The 24,282-nt window shown below is 36.8% G+C and overlaps 1 pseudogene; it reads left to right on the top strand.

The window, feature by feature from the left end:
- The first annotated feature begins 10,323 nt into the window (after nt 1-10,323).
- LOC146167530 (prostaglandin reductase 1-like) lies at nt 10,324-17,721 on the top strand (annotated as a pseudogene).
- Nucleotides 17,722-24,282: the final 6,561 nt, after the last annotated feature.

Here is a 24,282-nt window from a genome sequence, read left to right as displayed (position 1 = left end):
CCAGAATAAACTTTGTGCCGAGGAGATATTGATAACTATTTTTAACGCGTAGATAATAGCCAATGCCTCATTCTGGATTTGGCTTTAGTTGCGTTGACTATTTGTCAACGTATATGATGCATTGGCGATTGGGCTCTTGCCACCATCAGGATAGGGGTGAAACAAGACGACTCCGATGCAAACACTAGACGAATCGCATTCAATGTCAATTGGAAGATTTGAGTTAAAATGGGTGAGAACGTGGTTGGACAATAAAAGAAGCATCAGTTCAGTAAACACATTTTGCTCTTTCTTATTTCATTCCCAAGCAATTCCTTTAATAGTGAGCCGATACAGAGGCTCGGATGTAGTCGCGAAGTCGACGGTTAAACCGCAAAATTGCACGGAGCCAAGTAACGAACGTAGCGAGTACACGTTTTTCGAACAAGGCATCTCAATGACGTCCGCCGTTTTGCAATTCCTTCTTTGGAGGGGACGTGGCCCAAATTTCCACTTTTGTTTGGGTTAATAGGCACTTCTCAAATCGACAACGTTTCGTTTAATCGCTTCAACAAGCGTTGAAGATTTTGCAAATGATCTTCCGCTCACTAGAATATCATTGAGATACACAACAGCCCCTGGAAGGTGGATAGTAGAGCTTTCCAAGATTTCCTGGAAATAACCAGGCGCAGAAGAGATTCCAAAGAGGAGAACACTCTGCAGCAGTATAACACGGTATGTACTCTGTGAAAGTATCTTGCGACTTACGTTTCATAGCAATCTTTGTAAATCCACAACCCTCTCCTAGTTTTGCGCATCAAATCTTTCGGAAGAGTAAACGGTTGATAATGACTTTTAAGTTGCGGATTCACCGTGACGGAATAAACCCCATACACTCGTACACGTGCAAAAGCTTGTCCAGGAAGTGGCGATTTTCCTTGGAGTATCGCTGGGGGATGGTAAGGCGGAGGTAGAGGGATTTGATTTTGGGGCAAGTTTATTCAGTAAGGGTGGGGTTATAATTGTTTATGAGAGTCCAAGTTTGTTGACAATATGGCGACGGAAAAGCTGTATAGGAAGAGTAATTTTAATACTGAAGTCATATTTTATGGAGGGCTGTATTCTGAGGTTATATTCAATAATGGAATGGATGTCTGAAGGGGAGTCCAGGATACGGTGGTTATGGTATAGGGGCCAATGATACAGAAGAGAAAGAGATCGAGGTAGAGGGGGATGTTGGCGACTGAGTAGCCTCCGTGGGCGACTGGCCGCCAAGGGTTTCAAGGGGGGTGAGGGGGTTTTGGGGGCCGATAAAGTATTAAAGTAATGTTAGGTTCATTTTATTTTTTTGCGGGTTTGGGAGAGGATAGACGGCAGCCAGTTGCGTAAAATTTGATAAGAGGAGGGTTTTAGAGAGAATGGATTTGGAATCAAAGGTGAAAAAAGGTTGTGTGGTTTGTGAGATCTTGTTGTTAAAGGGTTAAGGGCCAAACCGGAAAGTGTTTCAAATTTGGCCAAAGTATTAAATAGTTGGGGTAGTGAATGTGGGTGGGCTAGGGTGAGGGTCACATCATCGGCGTGAGTCACGAGTTTGGGTGGGGTGCGGGTTTGGACCGGGGTGGGGGAGATGGAGGGGTTATCCTGAATGTTATTCAGCAGGGGATTGAGGGCAATCAGAAAGAGGGTAAGACTCAGCGTGTCGCTTGTCTCATTCCTCTTCTCATCGTCACTGGGTCAGTGGGAAAGCCATTTAATAAAATTGAGGAGGTGGTCGAATTTTGGTCGTTTGAATGTAATTTAGAAGAGTGGGGGAAAGTTAGGATGTGGGTAAGGCAGCGGCTATAGAATCTAAAACTTCCTCGTCGCCAATTCGTCTGTTGTATTCGTAGAGGTTTTAATGCTCTTGGGCGTAGCAGTAAAGGAGTATAAAACAACGATAAACAAGCATATGGGCGCAGAATGCAATCACCATTCCAACGTAAACCAATAATTACTGTGCCTTAGGGACTCTAGCGAGATACCAACGCGACAAAGCGTGCACAAAGCGTGTACAAGTCGTGCACGCTGCAGGGAAGTACCAAACCATAGAATACTAATTATGTAATTAGTATTCTATGACCAAACTAGTACATAGGTCGAACTCCATGACATTAATATATTTTTGGTAAAATTCTGTTATTTGTCTTTACTGCTGCACGCAAAACAGTTTGCTTGCTAATGTTCTATTTTACGTTTTTGCTGTTTTTATTTGTTTCATTACCAATACATGGACAAGTTTACCAATTTTAATAGTTTAACGTTTTATTTTTATGTCAATGACTTGACTTAAAATGGACTTGCTATTATTATGGCCTTGTTAAGACTTGGCTTAGCTCTCGACCATTAAACTTATTACTATTCAAAACCGAATAAATTGCTTTTGGTTGGATCTGTGGTAACTTATGGATAATTACTCCCAAAACGGTACTTAGAAGGATGGACTAACAATAATATAAAATGCTATCTTTAAATTGCTAAAACGAAAAAAGTATATTATTTGTTTGAATTTTAAATATTTAATACAAATTAAAATTACTAATCCATTTTGGTATTGTTTGCTAATTATTAAATACGAGTAGGCCTAACCAAAAGCAAAAGGGTTAACTGCAATCGAGTAAAGACCGGACATCGTTTTTACACTCTTATCTACTTGTAACATTTTTCTAGGCACAGATTCATGGGGCAGTGTGGAGCCTGGTTGGCTGATAGGCAACGTTCGTTGGCCCGGACACTATTACGAATGCATTGGTGTAAAGCATGAAACTGACGATGATTTGGACGGCAAATGGTGCAACTCTTACTGGGGATTTAAAGATATTGTAAGTGTAACCGCAACGTCACCAACTTTAGTTAGGGATATCTATGCACTATCGTGGTGATATTTCTATTTATCTGAAAACACTGACTTTATAATGCAGATTATTGGTGGCATATTGTTTTCGAAAACCAGAATTTCTCGACCAATGGTCTAAAGTTGGACCGCGGCCCCAAATGTTTAAGAACCCCGATTTAAGAAGACCAATGACGCCTTGCCGTCTTGTTTCAACTTGCTACTGTCGTTTTAATTTTTTTAGCCTTATCCATTGGGTTACCCAATCGACATTAGCTTTGGCCTTTGCATGCCAAATGTCTGCACAAAGGAAGCTATAGAGGCCCTCTTGTGGATTTCCATAGCTGGGAACGACACGGGTGCAAGGTTGCCACTGCAGTCGGTCTACTGCCCGGAGCCTCGCAGCGCTTATCAGATGTCCACCGCTACTATAATCGCCATGTAAGTGTATGTCAAATGTAACATTATATTCAGGTTAGATTAACTGTTACGAAGCGCTTTTCTTTCGTCCTAAATCGCCAAACTAAACAGAACTTCGAAATTGTTTATATGCTAAATCGTTAAATGCTAAATCGATGTAAAGTAGTCTAGATTAGTGACTTCAGTAATAAGTTATACCCATACCGCAGAGTCGTTTCCACATTTATTGGCATTTTGTTGGTGTCTGGGACGATTTGTGACATTACATTGAGGAGGAACCAACAAACATGCGATTCTACAACTGGTAAATTGTGTTTCATGATTTCAACAAACCCACAAAAACATAAGTTAAACAAGTTTTATTAACTGTCATACGTTTACAAATCTCAATATTTGAACATATTAACATCAGCTGTTTGTAATTTCAATAAAAAACAAATTGGTGTAACACAAGTTGTTAAAAAATCGGCACAATTATTGGTTAATTGAGACCCTAAGAAGAAAATCACTATTCTAAGTTCATTTTGTTAAACAAAAAATACGCCGACATCTGGACAGCAAAAGGTAAAGTAAATGTGTCAAAAATAAAACACGTTCTCACCTTTCTTCTTTAAAAGTAATTGTACTAATAACAATCTAAGATAAAATATTCAACTGTTAAAACAACAGATTTTTTACAATAAACATAATTATTCGCCTGTTATTTAGTCTTTTATAACCGAAAGCATATATTCGTTGCTATTATTTTCTAGTGAAAGTGGCTTTGTGTTTCTCGGTAATTTCAAATGGTGAAAAAATTTTGGACCTGGAGAAAAAACCTGGAACAATCCCTGTGCTTGATGGAATTCGTTTTATTTCAACTACGTGGGTAATTCTTGGCCACTGTCTGATCTTCATGTTATATGGACTTGGTAAGTAGGCTAAACTGGTTGCTGTTTATAATTTGTTTAACTAAAAACATAATTGTGAAATGATTGTCGGCAGATAACGCAGGATATGCGGCTAGAGTAAGCCGAGAATCTTGGAGCCTTCTTCCTCTAATCAACGGGACGTTTTCGGTGGATACTTTCTACTTTCTTAGTGGCCTCTTGGTCGCTTACCTGGGTATCAAGCATTTGAACAAAACCAAGGGAAAAATTAATATACCGCTCCTGTATTTACAACGGTATATGAGGTTAGTATGGCATTCGTGTTTGGGCTATAAGATTAGATGGGAAAAAGACGATTGGTTTGTTAATTAGCGGCTAACAGTACTGATTGAGTCAGTTCTCTAAGTTTGTAGTGCAGATAAAGTCACAGTTAATACCGTTAAAGTGTCAATTTCTTTCTAACAGATTAACCCCTGCCTACGCCTATGCCATCTTGTTTTCCGTGGGGCTTTATAGGTATGTAGGACAAGGTCCCTTTTGGCAGGACATGGCCGAATATCATGAGGAATCGTGTCGATACGACTGGTGGACCAATTTACTTTATATTACCACCCTTTATCCTGCAACCCACAAGGTAGCTTATTTTAAGCTAATCGGAAATTTTTAATTATTTTCAGAACCTTTTTCTAAACTAAATAAAGAATTGCACCATGTAGGCCTAATACAAACTATTTTTTTATACATTTTAATTTTCTAGTGCTTTCCAGTTTCATGGTATCTCAGCAATGACATGATCTTTTACATCCTTTCTCCTTTTGTTCTACTTCTTTTGTACTAGTAAGTCAAATATTGTTGAAAAGAAAATATTTGTTGAAAAGACTGCACATCATGGATAGAATGCCATTTTTGACCATTGCGAAGTACATAACAGGGTTGTAATTGTAAATAAGGTAGCCCATATATCGGTATTGTTTATTTTGAAATGACCAGAATTCAATTAAATCTTTGGAAAAAAAACTTGACCTTACTTAATTCATTTAGCTAAATGGCATATGACGTGGACTTTAGTCTTTTGCTTATTCTATATAGTTTGAATTTATTAAATTTTACTAAATTGGGATTAAATTTAACGATAAATTACTAATTGTTTCGGTTTTGGATGTTTGCTTTGTGAAATGTTGCTCAGAATAGAAAGCGTTTACCAATTTCACTAAATTCACATTTAGCCTTGATGCAAGTAGTTTGACTTGGCTCTAATCATCTTTCAAGGCGCCATATATGTTTTTTACCAAAACAAAACATTTTTACCAAACAAAACATTTAACTTGCCCTGATTTTCATTTAAAAGGTATCATTTTAATTAAACTTGGTTTTAATGTTTAAATAAGTTTCCAACAAACAAGCAAGCATTCATTGGTAATCAATTTAAAGTGCTGACACCCTCAATTTGCTTTCACCGGACTTTTTACGTTTGAAACACATGGCACTTTTTGCGTGGCAGGGAAATCACTTTCGAAGGTATTTCAGTAGTTTTATTAAATGAGGTGTTCGCTAGGTTTTTGCCAACAAGCAATATACAACGTCAACACACTTTTCATCTGTATTCAAATGGAACTCGATAAGTTTAGCATAATTAGATTACATACTTTTCTGCAGTGCTTTCTACGTTGGACTTGGAATAATCTGTTTCCTTATAGTTGGTTGTCAAGTTGCGTTGGCCCTTCTTGCGTCACACAACAGCATTCAGCCCAATTCTATTGGCATAATGCAAACAATGACAGTGTAAGTCATTAGTAATTTTAGAGTACAGTTGCACGCTATCATTTAGAGAGTTATATTTCTGGTAATTAATATTATATGGCATTCACATTTTGTCTTGCTGTGTAGGCTAGTTCGGGTGATTCTTACGTTAAAATTATAACCCTACAACTTTACCTTCTGCTTAACGTGGAATCACGCTTGTGTAGAATTGTTTTTTAAATCATGGAAGTATTTTTGTTACCGTGGAAATTCGTTTAATACTTAGCTTTCATTTTATGTGTTTTTTAGCTGGGTTCGAATATTTTTACCCGAAGTCCCAGAAGAAAGACCTTTAAGCGAAATATTCATGTACGATATGTACTTCCCGCCTTGGACGAGATATGCGATATACTTGATTGGGATGCTCACTGGTTATTTGCTTTATATGAAGAACGGAAAAGTTAAAATGAACAAGGTTATATATTGAAAAGATGCGTTTGACGCTGATATAAAATTTTAAAAGTAACGAAAGTAAGTTAAGTTGGATTATATTTCTGCCAAAAAAATCCAGTCGATTAAAAATGTGGTGCTGTGACCAAGTTATGGTAGCTAATTTACAATGCAAATGTATTTTTGTTATAAATTCCTTTGGTCAACTTTTACAACCGTTGAGTTATTCGAAAACCAATCACAAATACGTAAAGGCAAATTTAATATGTAAAAAAACACGCAAAAGACAAAACGGCTCGCGAGGTGTAATCTCTATAATAAATAAGATTTTTACGTTACGTAAAATCAAGAAAAACAAGCAGAAAATGTATCGGTGATAATTTGTCATATATAGGATACAGTTTTATTTTATAGTTTTTTTTTAAAGTTACCAGTGGCCACATACATGTGAAAGACATGAGTTTGCTTGTTCGTATGGCTGTCAGGTATAGATTCTTTAACTTAACGCTGCAAATTTTCAGTTGATTGTTGCTGTCGGCTGGATTCTCTCAACCGCGTTGGCCGCTGCGATAATCTACGGATTGCTCTACCATGTGCAGAACGTGGAATCCATGAGTGACCAAATGACGGCTTTCTACCACGGTGCTTCGCGACCTGTTTGGGCTCTTTGCGTGGGTTGGGTTGTGGTTGCTTGCTCTTCTGGCTACGGAGGTATAGGCAAATGCTGCACTCCACAGTGTTGTAGTTTTGATGTTGCGAGTATTGACCTTAAGACTCGAATGAATTAGGGAAATAAAGTAAAGTCAAAAGACAAAAATCTACAGTTAGTTGACCAATAGAAAAAAATATATATATCAAAAAAGTGCTATAGTGATATCGTTTAAGTTAAACTTGTTACCCTTAGGTCCTATTACAAAGTTTCTCGATTGGAAGCTGTTCACGCCCTTGAGCCGGCTGACATACAGCACTTATCTTTCCCACTTGATGGTGCTGTACTACTACCTCGGGTCGCAGGAGAAACCCATCCACTTCCTCATGCTCAATATGGTGTATATATATTTAGGTACGTTAGAACCATTTAATCACATATCTCTTCTGGTTAAAAGTAAAGAGACATTTGTTAAACTAAGAAATGTTACATCGACTAAGCTTAAAGACGATAGATAACTTGACTCAGGTAGACACGGATTTATTTTTTGCTGTTGTTATTGTAAAGATTTGGATTCGGGTTTTGACTTCTTTACTGTTAAAACTAAGGCCTACAAATAAAAAAATAACCTGTTTTCAGAAACAAAATGCACCTGAATTTTTTTTAAATGCCACTTCGACTTTGAGAAAAAAATAATTTAGTTTGTTTTAATAACGCTCTTTTGTAAATGCAATTACTATTATTATTATTATTTCTACATTTAAGTGTAATAGTAGGCTACCTTTCAACAACAGAAATGTTTGACAAAAAAATTACTTTTTGATGCCAAATCGTTTGATATGTGCCAATTGACTAAATCACTTGTTATCTGCTGATTACAAATATGTTTCGTTTTTCACAGCTACTACTGTACTTTCGTTTGGAATCGGTTTTCTGCTCGCGCTCGCCGTGGAATGGCCCATGATTGGGTTGCTTAAACTTGCCTTTCCTCCAAAACAAGCCACAACTCGACCAATCAGCAACGAATGGAACATGGAAGCAATCAATGTGGAATCACCGAGGAAAGATTTATCGGGGGGTAATCACGATTTAAACAAAGGTGCCTACTTTAAGTTTTTTGTGTTCTTTTCTTAATTTGATTGCACGTTAATTATTTAAGGTGCTTCAAATTGTGTTAAATACTCAAATAAGCTCGTGGCCTTTGAATTTCGAATTTCGTTGACAAAAAATCACAGTTTATCAAGCGGGCAAACGCATATTCAAAATATGACTTTTAACCCCAAAAATATAACTTAAAATTTAATATTTTTACAGGTGGGGCTCACAACAATGTGGGCTTTTTACCAGAAAATGGAGCGATCGTCCAGCACACCAATATACCAAAAAGTGGCCCACCGTCTTATCACAGTGATGATGTTGCTGAACTGACAGAAAAAGTGCACAAGTTTTAATCGAGAACTATTTTTAATTTTTTGTTCTTTTTCGTAATTTGTTTAAATTTGTTGTTTTTCAAATCATTTTTCAGTGTTTAAATTTGGCGCTTGTCTACATTTTAATTTCATTAAAACATCGTAATTTTTTTAACAAAGAAAACGAAAATAAAATGCTGCCATGAATTAACCTTATGGAGGTGATCTAGTAGGTTGGCCTACTTTTCGTTCTTAAGAGAAGGGAATGCCAAACAATTCAGTTCGCTACCCTTTCCATCTATAAATAAAACAAACTTTTCCTTGCCCTTTAGGTTGGACAGAGTGTTAAGAATACATCCCTCGGTGCCATTTTTCGTTTGTTTTAATGTAATACTTATTCTAAATGTTTCGTCCTACATTACTTTTTTGATTTCGCTTTTTCTACAGTTGAAGTCACAAAGTTCATGTCGGCTGTAGTTACCGGATCCAAGTTTGATTCCAAATAATGATATAACTTATCATGAGTCCACTTTGCTTCACTTAGTGTCATCATGATGCTTGTCAGGTCTTGAGTTCCTGGGCTGTGGCTTGCAAATAAACTGCATAATGAACCAAAATCCAAGTTTTCGATTCACTTTGCATTGAGTAAAAATTAGGGACTATTTTATTCCACTTGGATTTTGTGCTAAATGTTGTTCAGTGTAATGTTGTGACGAGTCACCTTTGCTCTTTGACACGATATGCATATATTGCACCAATAAACTATATATTTCGCCATACGTGGCCAAACAAAACGTTCTGAAACTATAGTTGGCGCATTTCCTTTGGGCCTTCATGAGAAAGCGAATGAAAATTTTCAAAAATCTGTCGGCGAAACTCTAATGGAACTATTACAATCCCGTTTCCCGGGAGTGAAAAAATCCGGGAAAAAGAGGAACCCTAATGACGACGTGTGGACTCGAATTTTAAACCAAACAAAACGTTTTTTCGGCGCTTTGCGTCAACACTTTAGTGCCTCTTTAAATGTAATAAAACACGTTTTTTAAGTACAAAAAATATCCGAGGCCAGTCTGATTCAAAGTTGTTCTAACATTTCAATAACGGAATTCTTAGTTAGCCCTATCACTTTATGCGGCCCGCAGAGACCTTTCTTAGTTTGGTTTGGCCCGCGACTAGAAAAAGGTTGCAGACCCCTGATGTAAACAAACACGTTTTTGGGTTAAAATTCAAAGAAAAAGTTTTATCCTGATTAATACAATTGTTACATTTTTAATACGTTAAATATATTTTTAACACATAAATGCATACCTTTATATATATATATATATATAAAATCGATTGCCATTTCCTATTTAACCTGGGCAACGCCGGGTATTTCGTCTAATATGTCATCAAAGCACACTCACTCGCACACAGCAAGCAAATCCACAATGTCAACATGGCCGACAGACTCCGCACTATGCCTTACAAATGGCGTTAGCTTCATCCTTGCCCACAGATACTTTTTTACAGTTTGTTGAGGTTGGAAACAATACTTTGAATTTCGAACACAACGTTTATATAATATCATAGCTTATGGTAAAAATCTTGCTGCGTGATGAAATTGTCTCCTGATTTGCCAAGCAAAACGTAACGAAAAAACCTTTCTAAAAACTGCTGTGGACTACGCTTGTCGCAGGAAGTTGGTGCAAAGGCATAGGCCTGCAACTCTACTATGCTTTGAAATGTTTTGAGTACTATCAACTGACCATTTGCGTTTTGGTTTAGAGTAATTTCCGTAGGGCTTCAGCCAAAGGGAAATTAGGTCAATCTGGTGAAGATTAGACGTTTTAACAATTTACAAAAACGCTTGTGTTGTGTTGTGCCACTGGAAATTTTGATTTTTTTTTCTCAGGCGTGTTGTTTTGCGAAAGCTTTACAACCAGTGTATAAAATATCATGGTAAAAACAAAAGTTTGGTACAAAGTCAAGGAATTCGAAGGATTTCCAAAACACTCCGACTTTAAACTGGCGGAGGAAGAACTAAGTGATGAGCTTGGAGAAGGAGGTGAACTGTAGGGTTTTGTGATGTCAGCTGGCCAATGCTTTCGCACTTACGTGATGACCTCCATGTTATTTGCAATGTACTGCCTCGTGGCAGATTTATTAGTTATACGCGTTGTGTGTCTAAGCAATGCTTATCGCACCCCAGTGTTATATCTTAATTGACATTTCGTTACCGCTTCACAAGTCATCGGGATTGGATTTAGAACTAGTTCCTTTCGGGACTCACAACGAGTTCCATTTGGGACTCACCAGAGTTATTTACGGGCTCACTATAGTGTATCTTAACTTGGCCCACATAACGTCTTCTTAGCTATCGACTTGTGCTGTTAACAGCGTGGATATTTGCAAGTGGCATCATCTATATGCTAACTTGTTTTGCCGATATATAGTTTGAAACTGGTTGTTCGTTCATCAACTAATGCAATTCTAATCACCAGAACGTCTTGTGGCGGTTAGATACGCACCTTGAAGTTTGAGTCAGAACGGAAGTGTCAATTAGAACGCTCTTCTGTTGAATAAACTATTATAAGTTCAACAACCTAAACCCGTGCCCCACAGAAACATAGGCGCCGAACGTGGGTGTGCAGAACGTTTTAGACGCCCTGGAATTTGACTAAGTCGCACTTGTAAAGTGTGCAATTTCCACATTGAAAACATTATAATGAAGATACGCCAGACGAGTTGCACAGTTTAGGTTCATCAAAATAATGTGCGAAACTAACAGTGTGGGACCGTTTCCGTTCGCATATATACAAAGTGCTTAACTCGCAAAATGATACGACCTGCCAAAGTGAAACATCCAGCCTGCAACCTTTTTACAAACTGGTCACGAGGCCGTTACCCTAATATTTTTTTTATGTATTTTAACAACGTAAATGCATTTTTACGTTTTGCGCGAGTTTTGTTAATACATCTGCATACCCTGAAACTACAACCATCAAGGTTTCGATAACTTCGAATATCTTAATAGGCTAAATTCAACGTCCTTTTCTTATTTTGATTAGACCCATTTTAAATTGCCAGTTAAAATTTAATACGGGCCCTCTGAGCCATTTTAGGTTTAGCATTGACACGAGTGTATAAAAAAAGAATCCGTCGCTCATTACCAAAGCATAAGCTTCCAATCGCAACCAACATGAAACAAATTTGTCGTTCAGTACTTTAAAGATACCACAGCGATGAAGCCGATATGAAAAACTTGCAGGCAATTAAAACATAATACAGGTTGACCACAAAAATTTAGAGCTTGCTTTGCTCGCCAGATTTTTAGGTATGTTACGACTTTGCCGGCAAGCACAATTTAAACGCTTACCATTCATTATTGCGAATAAATAATCGCGGACGTATGATATTATCAGCGTTTAGAGATCATTTCTTTGTTGTAAAAAGGGTTGTTCGTCACTATATGTTGCCCTTCATCGTTTTAGAGAGTGCATTTGCCATTGGATACGAAGAAAATTACGAGAGACACAACGCATTGTTTTAATCGAAGCGCTAAATCGGTTTCCCAAATACTGTTACGTTTTAGTGGTGATTCCTGACAAGTAAGCATTTTGTACTGATTTCAAAAAAACGCCATGGATTTTTGAAAGTTCGTACCCTATGGAGGTGACTGCACGTTTGTAAGGTTTGTATGTGTTAACCCGGGACAAGAAAGGTTCATAAAGTACTGTTTTGCAAGGCAGTGCAACCAGCGCTACTTTTGACCGACTTCGCTACCATGAGTAAGAGGTCCTTTTTTAGGATTTTAGCCTTTATATTTGATACCTTACATTTATATAACGCTTCTATGTACTTTAAATACACTTGTAGCTAAGATGTAGCACACGGAAAAACTGACGTTGTATGACACCAACATGTAGGTAACGACATTCAACAAGGGCCTTATTGACACTTAAACCTTTGCATATCTACTAGGAGTGAGACGGTTCGACAGACACGAAATAAGTTGATGCATATATACAAAGCTGTTTCCTGCGAAAATTCGTGCCGCAAAACGGCCGTAGTGTCACATAAAACGTTGAAAAGCCGGGGTTGGTAGTTGCATTGACAAGCTACACTAGCCCACAATCAATCTCGAAATATCGTTGAATTTACGCGATTGACCAGCCTGAAGCGGTTAATTTGTGCTATAATAAAATTGCGTTTTACTTTAACGGTTTAAACGACATTGTATTGGCTTGTTAAAAAATTATGTATTTTGTTGCAGAAATTCTAACTGAGGCGGTAGCCATAAGTGTGGACCCTTTTATCAGGTATATAAAGAACTTGATTAGCCCTTCGTACATGACTTGTGTTTCTTCCATTCCTGACTTAGTAAAAATTCTCTGCATTAATGTTTGTAGTCACTTGTGGTCTGCAAAATATAGTTACAATTTTTTCATTGACGGTTTGCCCGATATACATGCTAATAAATAATTTAATTAACATGGTTTTATTTTAATTGTAAGCATTTCAACAAGTTTGTATGACAAATTATATTAAATCATTGGCATAAAGGCCATTTCATGCATGTTATTTAAAGCATGAAGCCTTTGATATTAAAATATTAATCTAAGGTAATAACGCAACAAACGTTGTTTAATTACCACTACTTTACAGATGTTTCAAAGTAGAGGTGAATTCTTACGTGATCGGATATCAAGTGGCAAAGTAAGTTTTTTTGAAAAAGAAGGCTGCCTATATGGAAAATATAAATTTAAGTAAATTAAAGAAGATGGCGGAATAGTTTGGTAAAAAAGAAACATGCGGCCTGGCGAAAAAAAACTTTTTTTACCGGTACGGTGTATAAGTAAAAACTGTTTAACAGAATGTCATGCCGGCAGCAATCTTTTTCACAGAACGCTATTCTGGCTTAATTTTACGACTGGTTGTGGGCCTGTAGTAATTGCTGTATATTCATTTTTCAAATCAGGTCTGTTATATTAACAACCATAGATACGATTCTGTTTAACTTACGCGTCTATAGAGTGCTGAAGAGCAACAACTCCCAGTACCCGGTTGGCAGCTACCTGCTGCACAGAGGCGGCTGGAGGTCTGTGTGCAAAGTGAGTGAAGACACGATCTGGTACGGGATCGATGGACTGCTGGACGAAGACAGGCCAAACAGCATTGCTCTAGGTGTGCTCGGAATGCCGGGGTAATAACAATAGAAAGTATCTGCTTAGGTGTAGATGTGGCTGACTTTTGTTTGATTGCAATCGACTGAAATTAAACACAATTAATTGTAAGATTTACGATCAATTAATTAATTTGTAAGATTTACGAGGTAATGCAGTCCTACGAAGAATCGTCATAGTGGACCGTTTTTTAACTCTCTCTTGTGCTATAGATATATACTTAGGTTTTGACTTAAAATAACGTGTCAGACAATTTCAAGTTTTAGTTAACTTTGCACATTCCGATTAAATTTATCCTTGTGTATATACTTTTTTTCGCTCTATTATATTGTTTGAAGGTGCCGCATAATCTGCGCAATTGATTAGCTTAGATGTGGCGATTGACGTATAACAAACGTCGCCTTATTATTATTAGGTAAAAGCCAAAATTTTCCAAAAATATTTTTTAACGATTTCGTCTTGAGATTGAGGTCAAAACGAACAGAATGTGACCTATCTATACAAGTTATTCCGGTTTGCTCGCGGATTATTTTTCTGCCGAATAGACCGGTCATCTGAAACATTGTTCATGTTTTAAATATTGTGTTGCTTACATCCTAATATTTATACGCAATTTATCCATCGGTTTTATGATTTTGCGACGAATCTACTCGTTTTGCATTCACAGGCAGGCTGCATACAACGGTTTTCTGGAGCTTTGCAAACCGAAGGCTGGTGAAACGGTGATGGTAAATGGATGTGCTGGAACGGTTGGCAGCCTCGTCGGGCAAATCGCAAAGATTAAGGTTTATATTTCCGAACGATGTCCGCCCCTGCCAAATGTAGTCCTCTCATACCAGACAATTGCACCTATAGGAAATTGCCGCGATTGTAACCATGATTATAAAGTTACTACCGGCTAGTGAATGTATTACATTTTTGTTTAGCAAAATTTAAATGAATGATAATATTTGTAAAGATCGGTAATGACATTCGATTTCAAATTTGGGTAATTTTTGATGAATTTTAATCCAATATCACAGACCACGGTCAAGCATGAAAAATAGATAACATAATCAACCCAATATGAAATACATGCGTGTTGCATTCTTTTCCGTTTTAGTTATGTCCTTGATTTATCGACATTATTAGACAACGCAACATTTGTTCCGAGTTTTTAAATTACAAATTCCTTTGTCTGTACAAAATTGAAGTTTCTACAAGTTATATTGGACTCTAAACTTTTAACATTTGTTTATCGCGCCATATCGTCGAAGCTCCCACCTACACCAGTGCTTCCCAACCAGTGGGTCGCGACCCATTTCTAAATATTACAGTTTTCCATTAGATTGGGAAATCTTTGCATTAAATTATCATTACGTAACTTATATGCAACAATGTAACAAATACGTAACAATTAAATCAGGGATGACCAATCTTTTAGTAGAATGGGCCGCATTGCCACTTTAAAAATTTTGGTGGGCCGCAAAACCTGTTAAATTAAAAAGATGACGTCATAAGTTAACACCCGCTTTTCGATAGTGAACTCGTGCGTAAATATGCAAGTGAATCACGGCCTTATCGCGCGAAGCGCGAAAAATTGTTTACATCCCGTATCATGTCATGGTACGACACTTTTGGGCTGATATATTTGCTTAAAACGCTCCGCAAAAACACACTTTTAGAAAAACAACGGTCCGCAAAAACACACAACTTGTTTAACATTATGGGTGCACAAGCGTTCGATGGATATTGAAATACGACATTAGACTCGAAGATGGAAAAAATATAAGATTAGGCCTACATCAAATACTGCGCGTTCTACACGTTTTGATGATAGTGGAAACAATTGTTTTGAAATAAAGGCTACTGAAAGTGAGATTAAGTGATGAGCCGCACGTAAATATCGCGGGTTGGACATCCCTGAATTAGATGTTTTGTGTCGCATTAACTATTTCAGTAGGTACGCCAATCGTAAATATGCAGGTGGTATGTAACTTTATTTGTTTGGTGATATTTCATTGTGGGTCCCAAAATAAAACATGGTGGGTCGAGAACCGAAAAAGGTTGGGAAGCACTGATCTACACCAAGGGGCGATCGACCGGTCGATTACCACATTTCACCAGTTTGATAGCGTTGAATTTGTATTAAGTGATTACAGTCTGTCGCACACCAGCGGAACATCAAAATTACCAATTGTTGTCTGGACAAGCCTAGTATAGCGTTCTTTGACTAACAAATTAACCTCCATCGAATGCAATTTACGCTCAAAATGTTACTAATGCTGTTGTGACTTTTTTACCGAACCATTCGATCGCGAGTCTTTAAAAAATATTTCAGTCGATCGCAACCAATCATAAGTCGCTACATCTGATCTTACACTATCACTTATTTGCGTAACAGGGTTGCACTGTGGTTGGGTGCTGCGGCAGCGATGAGAAGTGCACTTTCGCTAAGTCGATCGGATTTGACGCTGTGTTCAACTATAAGACCGCCACCTCGTGGAAAGACGAGATAGCGAGGATAGCGCCAAACGGGATTGACTGCTTCTTCGACAACGTAAGTTTGGCGAGGCTATGTAATAATGTTTTATTTCACTATTCATGATCCAAGTCGATAACCGATACCGTCATACGTGTACTTGTATACTACCTAACTACTTCGGACTTTTTAGTCAGGTTTAGCGATCCAACACTGACAGCTCCATTTAGAACTATATTTTGATTACAAATAATTCATCAAATAACACAAAAAGTTGCTAAAAGACGAAATGGTTTGTAGTTTAGCCAAACACAACAGTGTTTCATACATACTATTTCGATTGTGAAGTCTTTTTCACAAATCACAAGTCTAGTTTTACAATTAAAGTTATCAGGAAATCGCACTGAAAAGTTTTTTTTAATGTTTATTCTTATTTAGCTACAACTGAATTTTTTTATCACTGTTAAAAGGTCGGAGGCCAAATGGCAACTGACGTTATAAACGCGATGAACATTTTCGGAAGAATAGCGGTCTGTGGAAGCAGTAGCGTCTACAACGAAGTGGATATTCCTTCAGGTTTGTTCGACGCATTTACATAAAGGGAAAAGTCTGGCCTTTCTGTGATGTTTAAGAATGATTCGCTTGTAAGGAGTCTTAAACAATTATTTTGACAACGAGTCGTCGAGTCTTAATGCATTGTTTCAAAACCCAAGGTTTGCTTTGAGTGTAAACCGTAAAGGCATTTGAAATTAGGAAACTTTTTTTTGTTTGAAATTAGGAAACTTTTTTTTATAACAATATAAAAGGCTTAATGAAAAATTGATCGTTTTATTTTTTTGCTTTGTTATGAGATATCACGGTATTATTGTATAGTACTGTTCCGGAACATTGTAACTAGGAAACCTTGAGCCTGATTAAGAAGCATATTGACCAGATTGTAAACGTTGTTTATTTAGCCAAGGTGGTTCAACCTGCTTTTATCTTTAAACAACTACGAATGGAAGGATTCATTGTTGGGCGGTTTAGAAAGAACTTTCCAGAGGCTGTAAAACAACTTTCACAGTGGATAAGAGAAGTAAGGTTAATTTTCGCAAAATGCACAACATTATTTAATAGTAATATATTTTTGTTTCTATTTCTAATGTTTAATAGAGATTGGAAAAAGTCTTATCTTTTTTCCGACCGGATCAGTTTTGGCCCCGGACCAAATTTCGCGTTACAGACCAACCTTATATTATATGGACATCTAATAACCAATTCCCAACAAATTGGACTGCAGTTGCCCTTCTTTTGCACTTCATAGGCTATTTTGTTGTACCTAGGTTTAAGGTTACGATCGGAAACATAAATTTCTAAACTGTTGAGTAACGCCGTATTTGCACATAGCAAACCAAACTGTTCGGCAATTTAACAGAACTATGTCTAACTGTTTTCGCCCAACCTCACGATTAAAGCGTTGTGCAGATGTTAAGCGTTTAATTTTGGAATACATAAGTAAGTACAAATTATGGTTTAGGTCTATGTCAATTGCAGTCTCGACATTACTTTCCCTTACAATAAATGTTACTTTTATTTCTATTGTTTAAATTTTGTTACAGGGAAAGATAACATTAAGAGAATCGGTAAGTGAAGGATTCGAAAATCTTCCTAATGCTTTTTTTTGGAATATTGAACGGAAAAAATATCGGAAAAGCTGTTGTTCGTTTATGAAAGTTTGCGTTTATTTTATATTGTTTTCAGTTTGCATTAGTACCATTTACTTCGGAGAAACGATTAAAGGGTGAAATGCTATTAAGTATGTTCTGTTGAATTTAGTGCTTTAAAATACCTTTCATGCGCCACCAAAAGCCGTAGAATTATAAGTTTCATGGCTTTTCATACCTTACCAAATATAAGACGGCAAACAGCTTTGGAGGCTACTCAGTCGCTGCAAAATAAACAGTTTGTGCGCCAAAACTTGTGAGTGGAACGAATGATGGTTCGAATACAGGGTTACCATCCAGCTGTCTGTACTGAATAACTAAGTTATAGGGTCAGATTTAAGAATCTTAAGGGCAGAGGCCCTATTGTTTAAACTTGGCGAATAGAAGTTACGCCATGACCTGTCGTCATTAGCAGTTTTTTTTTTAAAAAAACTCATCTCACTGCGGCATAATAAGCGAGTTAGCTGAAAGAGGTTAACACATTTTCTCGTAGTAAAGTTGTTGAAAATTTAATTCAGATTATCTTTGGAGCATAATGGTTGGAGGTTGTAGTAAGACGTAATAAGAATATCAAAGCCCATACAGAAGTAGGTATCATTTTGGACGTTTCGAATATTATTCGAAACGTCCAAAATGATACCTACTTCTGCATGGGCTTTGATATTCTTATTACGTAATTCAGATTAGCTTATTATCGAATGTGTACATTGAAATAAATAAACACGAACTGGCAGACTTGTCAACAAAGCACACCGTATTCCAATACAAATTTCGGATCTAACCGTCAATTTTTCTACACTTATTGCGGTACTTGCCATTAATTTCAGAAAATCACGTGTCCGCTGTTCTCACGATTCTTGTGTTGTTCGCTCAGGTGAAATCAATTAAAAAAATCCGCTGTAAACTATAGCTGTAGCCTATTCACTTCTTTGTAGCAGTAAATGCTTTTATGCAAATATAGGCCTACTTGTTCTTTGTTACCCTGAACTTTTTTATGCTGAAATGTGTTCAGAGTAGCGTTTGCGGCTTACGAATTACGAAAAGACGCCGAAACCTTTCGCAGGTTACCCTCGATGCGAAATAGCAATTCCACCGACCACAAACAATGCTATTTAAAATAATTATTATTATTTGTGAATTGGAATATGCATGCGTAGCAGTGCGACGATATCGTGAATGTTGTACGATTCTCCACGTGTTTGAAATAATGCAATATATATAGAAAGATATCCGTCGACATAAAAATGCCTCATCTTGTAGCACTGCGCTCAACATAAATAGCACTTCCTAGCCTCCTTTTAACCCCTTGCGTAACCTAGTATACTCCGCTTTTTCCCCACAGAACGTACAGAGTTAGGCCACATGGATTGATTTTTTTAGTATCTCGCTAGTGACACGTGCGTTCGTGCAATAACCCAGAGAACAACACGGTTTTCGTGATCTATCATTCTTTCCAATGAAAGCAAACCTAAGAAATTTCAATATGTCCTTACACTTCATATTAAAAAATATTAATAAACAACATTCCACCTTATCAAAAAAAATAGTGTGCAGTCCAAAATGTGGGATATTTGAAATCTAGGCTTGTGTGGTAACGTGGGCTAGTTGGTCCAGCATAAGTAAAATCTTATTAATTGACAAGCAATAGTTCAAAATAATCAAAAGATGACTCTATATTATTAGTATTTATATTTTTTAATATTTTGCATCCATCTTGTAGTTTATTCAATTGCTTACTGTTTTGCAAAACGCTTAAATTGTAATTTTCGATGAAAAACTAGTATGTTTAAAACTGATGGCATGTGAGTTGTACGTTCTTGTATTGACTTTTACGTTATTTTGAACTGCCTTTAAGAAAACAAAAGGCGCTGGTCTAGAATTCTACCACAACGCACATTATTTGAGTTAGAGTGTGGGTTAGCGTTTTGGGTTCGGGTGGTTCAAGTAGCCTATTATTATTAAATAATAAATATAATAATACTTAACCCACCCACACCCAAACGCACCCTAAGCCAAATATTTTGCGTTGATTCAATAACACTGGTCAACAGCAAAATTTAAACGGAGATGTGATGAATTGATTTTTAGTGTGCTTTCGGCACTGATTCTGAAAATGCCCTCATTTTTTTTAGCACGTCAGATTTTTGAAATATTTGCATTTTAATTTTTTCAATGTATAGCTGTATTATTAACATAGGCAAATTGCGCACTGTGACATAGTCCAACTATAATGTGACTCGCACACCGTTTAACTGTTTTTTGCTGATATCTTAAAAAAACAACATAAAAAAGATCTTTTATTAACGATTTTTTTAATAAAGTAGTTAATTTCTGGATGTAAAAACAGCATCCGAGCTGAGTATATGTTGTTCAAACAACTTCGCAATATAGCAGAAAAAATCAAAATGAATCAACGTTAGGTAATGTCAGATTTTAATCAGTAATGTTGTTACATATACTTTTCAAACTTTAGTAACCAACGACAAACAATGAATCACTACAGATATCATTAGGTTGGACGATTGCACGTAAGCTGTTAGATTAGGCGAAAAAGCGTATACCACATAATGCTCCGCCTCACTTCCTCCTCATAAAAGTCATGAATTCTCCCTGATGAAGTTGAAGATTAAATATAGTTAATAAGAACAAAGCCAGCCAAAGCCAGACAGCCTTACTGTAGATGCATGTTTTTTTTTTCAAACGAAAATCGGAACTGCTTGTATTAGGATTAAAATAAAACCACTTGCTTGAGATTGATGTAGTATAAATACATAACGGAAATAAAACTCCGACAACCTTCAGTAGATGATCCTTTTTGCCACAACAGCCGTGCTACAAAGTGCATTACTAAGAGACTATAAGCCTATAAGAGAACCGTGTCTGATATCACAAACGTTACGCCTCTTAAAAAATTAAAAGTTTTCACTACTAAGCTAAGCAAAACGAAACGAATCATGATGGAACAAAATATTAGTAAAATATCAAAGGATGCACATTGTAAAAATGTTGAATTACGCGCTTGGCTAGCATTTGGTGACTATGTGCTAACTTTTAGGAAAATGCAAATTGAATTATTTTCCGTTCGGTGCTGATGATCTGCTTAGCTTAGCATATAGATAGGTTATGTATGTACCTCAAAGTGCATTTTCTGCACACCTATAGTTGATTTTTTTCCAGAAAACCTAGGTTCAGTCAGTGACGAAAAAACTTGACATTTTAAGCAATAAAACCCCATCACCAAGGATTTTAAAAGGGGGAAATAGTTGAAAAGTCCATCATAGGAGTTCTATGGTGATGACTTGAATTATGTGTATAAAAACGTTTTATGTCAGACGCTTAAAAGGGCCATTTATTACAGCTGTGCGTTGTTTTTAATGCGTTTTTACGAAAAATTCTAGAAAAAAACTAAAGGTGTATTCGAAATCAGTGCGAAAAATACATCTAAGATGAAATACTTACAATTTCGTTTATAAAAAAGTGAAAATTTGTTGACCAGTGTAATTGTCACAACGGTGATAGGATTCCAGGCCAGCGCCAAACAAAATAATTTAAAATTAAAATTGTAGTGTTATTTTCGAAATATATCAAATGTGCTGTTTAAATTTTAGCAAAATCTTAGATAGGATTTGTTGCGTTTTGCAAAAAAAATTGATTTAAAATGCAACATTCGTGCGGAGGGCGCCTGCAGCAGCTGAAACTATGTTAAACAGCAAGGTAAACAACCCAAACTGTTTTTTACCTTTATGATTAACTCAGTTATGAACAAATCTGTTTCCTGGTGGTGAAAGCTGAATGACTAATATGATATTTCACAACGGTGGAAGTACGACAACAAGTTACGCGAGTGTATGTCGTAAGCGTGATTAAGCCTAGCTGTTGGTCATTGTGGAATGTTGCAATCGATTGTCGTTTACAAATACACAGGATTTACAATGCGATTTTCATTTGTAAATTACTCGCTAAAGCAGCAGGTAGTTTTGAAATTGACCAAACCGTAACGAAGTGTGTATAGAATAGGCGAAAAAGCATTATGTCTCGTCCCGACAACAACTATGTAAATCAAAACGGTTCCAGCAAGGCCAAACCCCAGTTCGAAGAAAGCAGCGCGATCTACGAGGAGCCTCAGATGACAAAAACTAGCCCAGTTGAAACCAACAAGGAAGATGTAAAACCCAGCCAAGGTTCGATTTTATTCTTAGATAAACGATTCCTTCCCACGTCCCAATAAACGATTGAGATTGACATCCTGTATACATATGCGAATTTTAAAATATAGGAATGATTTACAAGTAGGTAAACTAAATAATGAATAGTAAATTTCTTAAAAAAAATTGGGAAACATTAAAAGTAAATAAATGAAGCAAATATATTATACTTGAAAATAACGATAATTAACTTGGTCGAGCGATTTTGGCAAAATGTTGAAATTTCAATGCATATTTCCTATGTGACTTCAACTTTTAACAAGCTATAAAGACTTATGTAGAAGGGGTTTCTTTATAGTGCAGTATACCAAGTTAAATTAGGCCGTCGTTGAGTCTTGTCGCACCAAAAAGATGCACTCTGTTAAATAAGACATATAGTAACTTGTTATACTCTTAATATAAATATTTGCATCACAATCAGATAGTCAGTCAAAATCTGGCCTCATTGTGATACTTCTGCTCGGATTCGCAACAATACTGCTTCTTGTCATCGCGGTCGCCTCTGTCCTAAACTACACGGTAGGTTACCGATTACGATAAAGTTAATACCTTTCGATCTTAGTGTATAGTGTTTTCAGAAAGGTAATCCTAAGTTAATCGGCCCATCAAGTATTAAAAAGTATTTGATTGATGTTAAAACGCATATCATTGCGCAAAGCGCATATCATACCCAAAAGGTCGAATTGGCAAAGCATTTCGAACCAACACCAAAATGTTGTTCGTTATAATCTATTACTAATAGACAGAAAATATGCAATGGTACACAAAAGGACTTTGCGCTAAAAATGTCACTAAAACAGGAAACAACATAACTAAAAAAAAATTGCGCAGTTTCAATGTGAAGGTTGGCAAAAACAGAGTTGGTACACGGCTGTATGTGTAGGAGTGTTGTCCGACCCAATTGCACATGTTAGATCGCATGTGCACAACTTACTCTTGTGTCCATCCCATGCGCACAACTGCATATGACAACTACCATATTGTTCTGACTAACGTAGCACCCCAAAAGTTGCAATTATAATCCCAAAATGGGCGCGGTTAAGAACCACTGGCCTGCGACGACTTACTATACAGCCCACATATAAGATAAAAAACGTACTTCGTTAGAAAAGGATTGAGTTAATGATCATTAGGCTATTTTCCATTAGGCTATTTTCCGCTTGAAACCGTTATATACATCATTTGTGTAATGTCATACAGCATGTAGTTTAACCTTATATTTGTTAAGTGTTTAATTTTACTATATGAGTAACGGTTAACGATGTGCACAAAAACCTATCTTAGTTTTTTTGTTTTAACCCAGGGGTCGGCAACCTACGGCCCGATCGGGCCCGCCGATGTAATTCATCCGGCCCGCCGCCTCTTTGATAATTTGGACACGAGTCCGTTTTACATACTTTTTGACTATTTTAACTACGTAAGTGCGAAAATTTTCTTTACCGTTGCGCCTAGGAAGGTAGCGAAGTGCGTCACGGAAAACGTATTCAAAATGTTGGACGTGTATTTTTAACATTTTTTTTTATTTTCGGCAATGTAATAAAAACTTGCAAGAAATTTAATAGAAATGCAGGTATACCAAAAAAATCGCGCTCGCTTCACTCGCCAGGTGTGCCAACACTGAGCTAGGTTAATTTTAAATGTTTGCGTGTTCGCTCAAAGTACTTTTATTACTTTTCGTTAGTGGTATGGATGACGACGTGTGAACTCGAATTTCAAACCAAACAAACGATTTTTTTCGCTCTTTGCACTTTACAGCCTTCTTAAATGTTGTTACGATCCGAGGCCCGGCTGGTTCACAGTTGTTTTAACATGAAAATAACACAATTCTTAGTTATCATTATGAGCGGCCCGCAGAGATCTTTCTGAGTTTGGTTTTGGCCCGCGACTGGAAAAAGGTTGCCGACCCCTGTTTTAACCGATGTTAGACAAAGGTACGCCGATGCAAACGCTAGGACTACTTTACTGACTGTTGATAACGCAGCTCTTGTTTCAATGAAACAACCTTTGTTTGTAATGTTTTTTTGTATTATATATATTGAGATACTTCAAATAAAAGTTTATTAAAAATCAATAGGATTTTTAATTTCGACCCCATAATTCAAATGGCTTTACGTACAGGAAACGAATGCTGTTTTATCTGTTGGTGTAGCCCCTTCCGGAAGTGATTCAGGTAAGTAATAATTATTGAAATTGTTTGTTGCAATTGTTAGACGAATTGCTAAATTATATATCTACTTTGTAATTTATTTACGGCGTAAAGTAAATATTACCTTCGCTGGTATTTGTTAATGTAAGAAAGACATTTCCAACCATTCAAATACCAAAAGCCGCATTTCTTACTTTTTTAACCTTGAATATCCTCA

Source organism: Ascidiella aspersa, chromosome 1, assembly GCF_963924565.1.
Source record: "Ascidiella aspersa chromosome 1, kaAscAspe10.2, whole genome shotgun sequence".
NCBI classification, from domain to species: domain Eukaryota; kingdom Metazoa; phylum Chordata; class Ascidiacea; order Phlebobranchia; family Ascidiidae; genus Ascidiella; species Ascidiella aspersa.
This window is presented reverse-complemented; position numbering and strand designations above follow the sequence as displayed.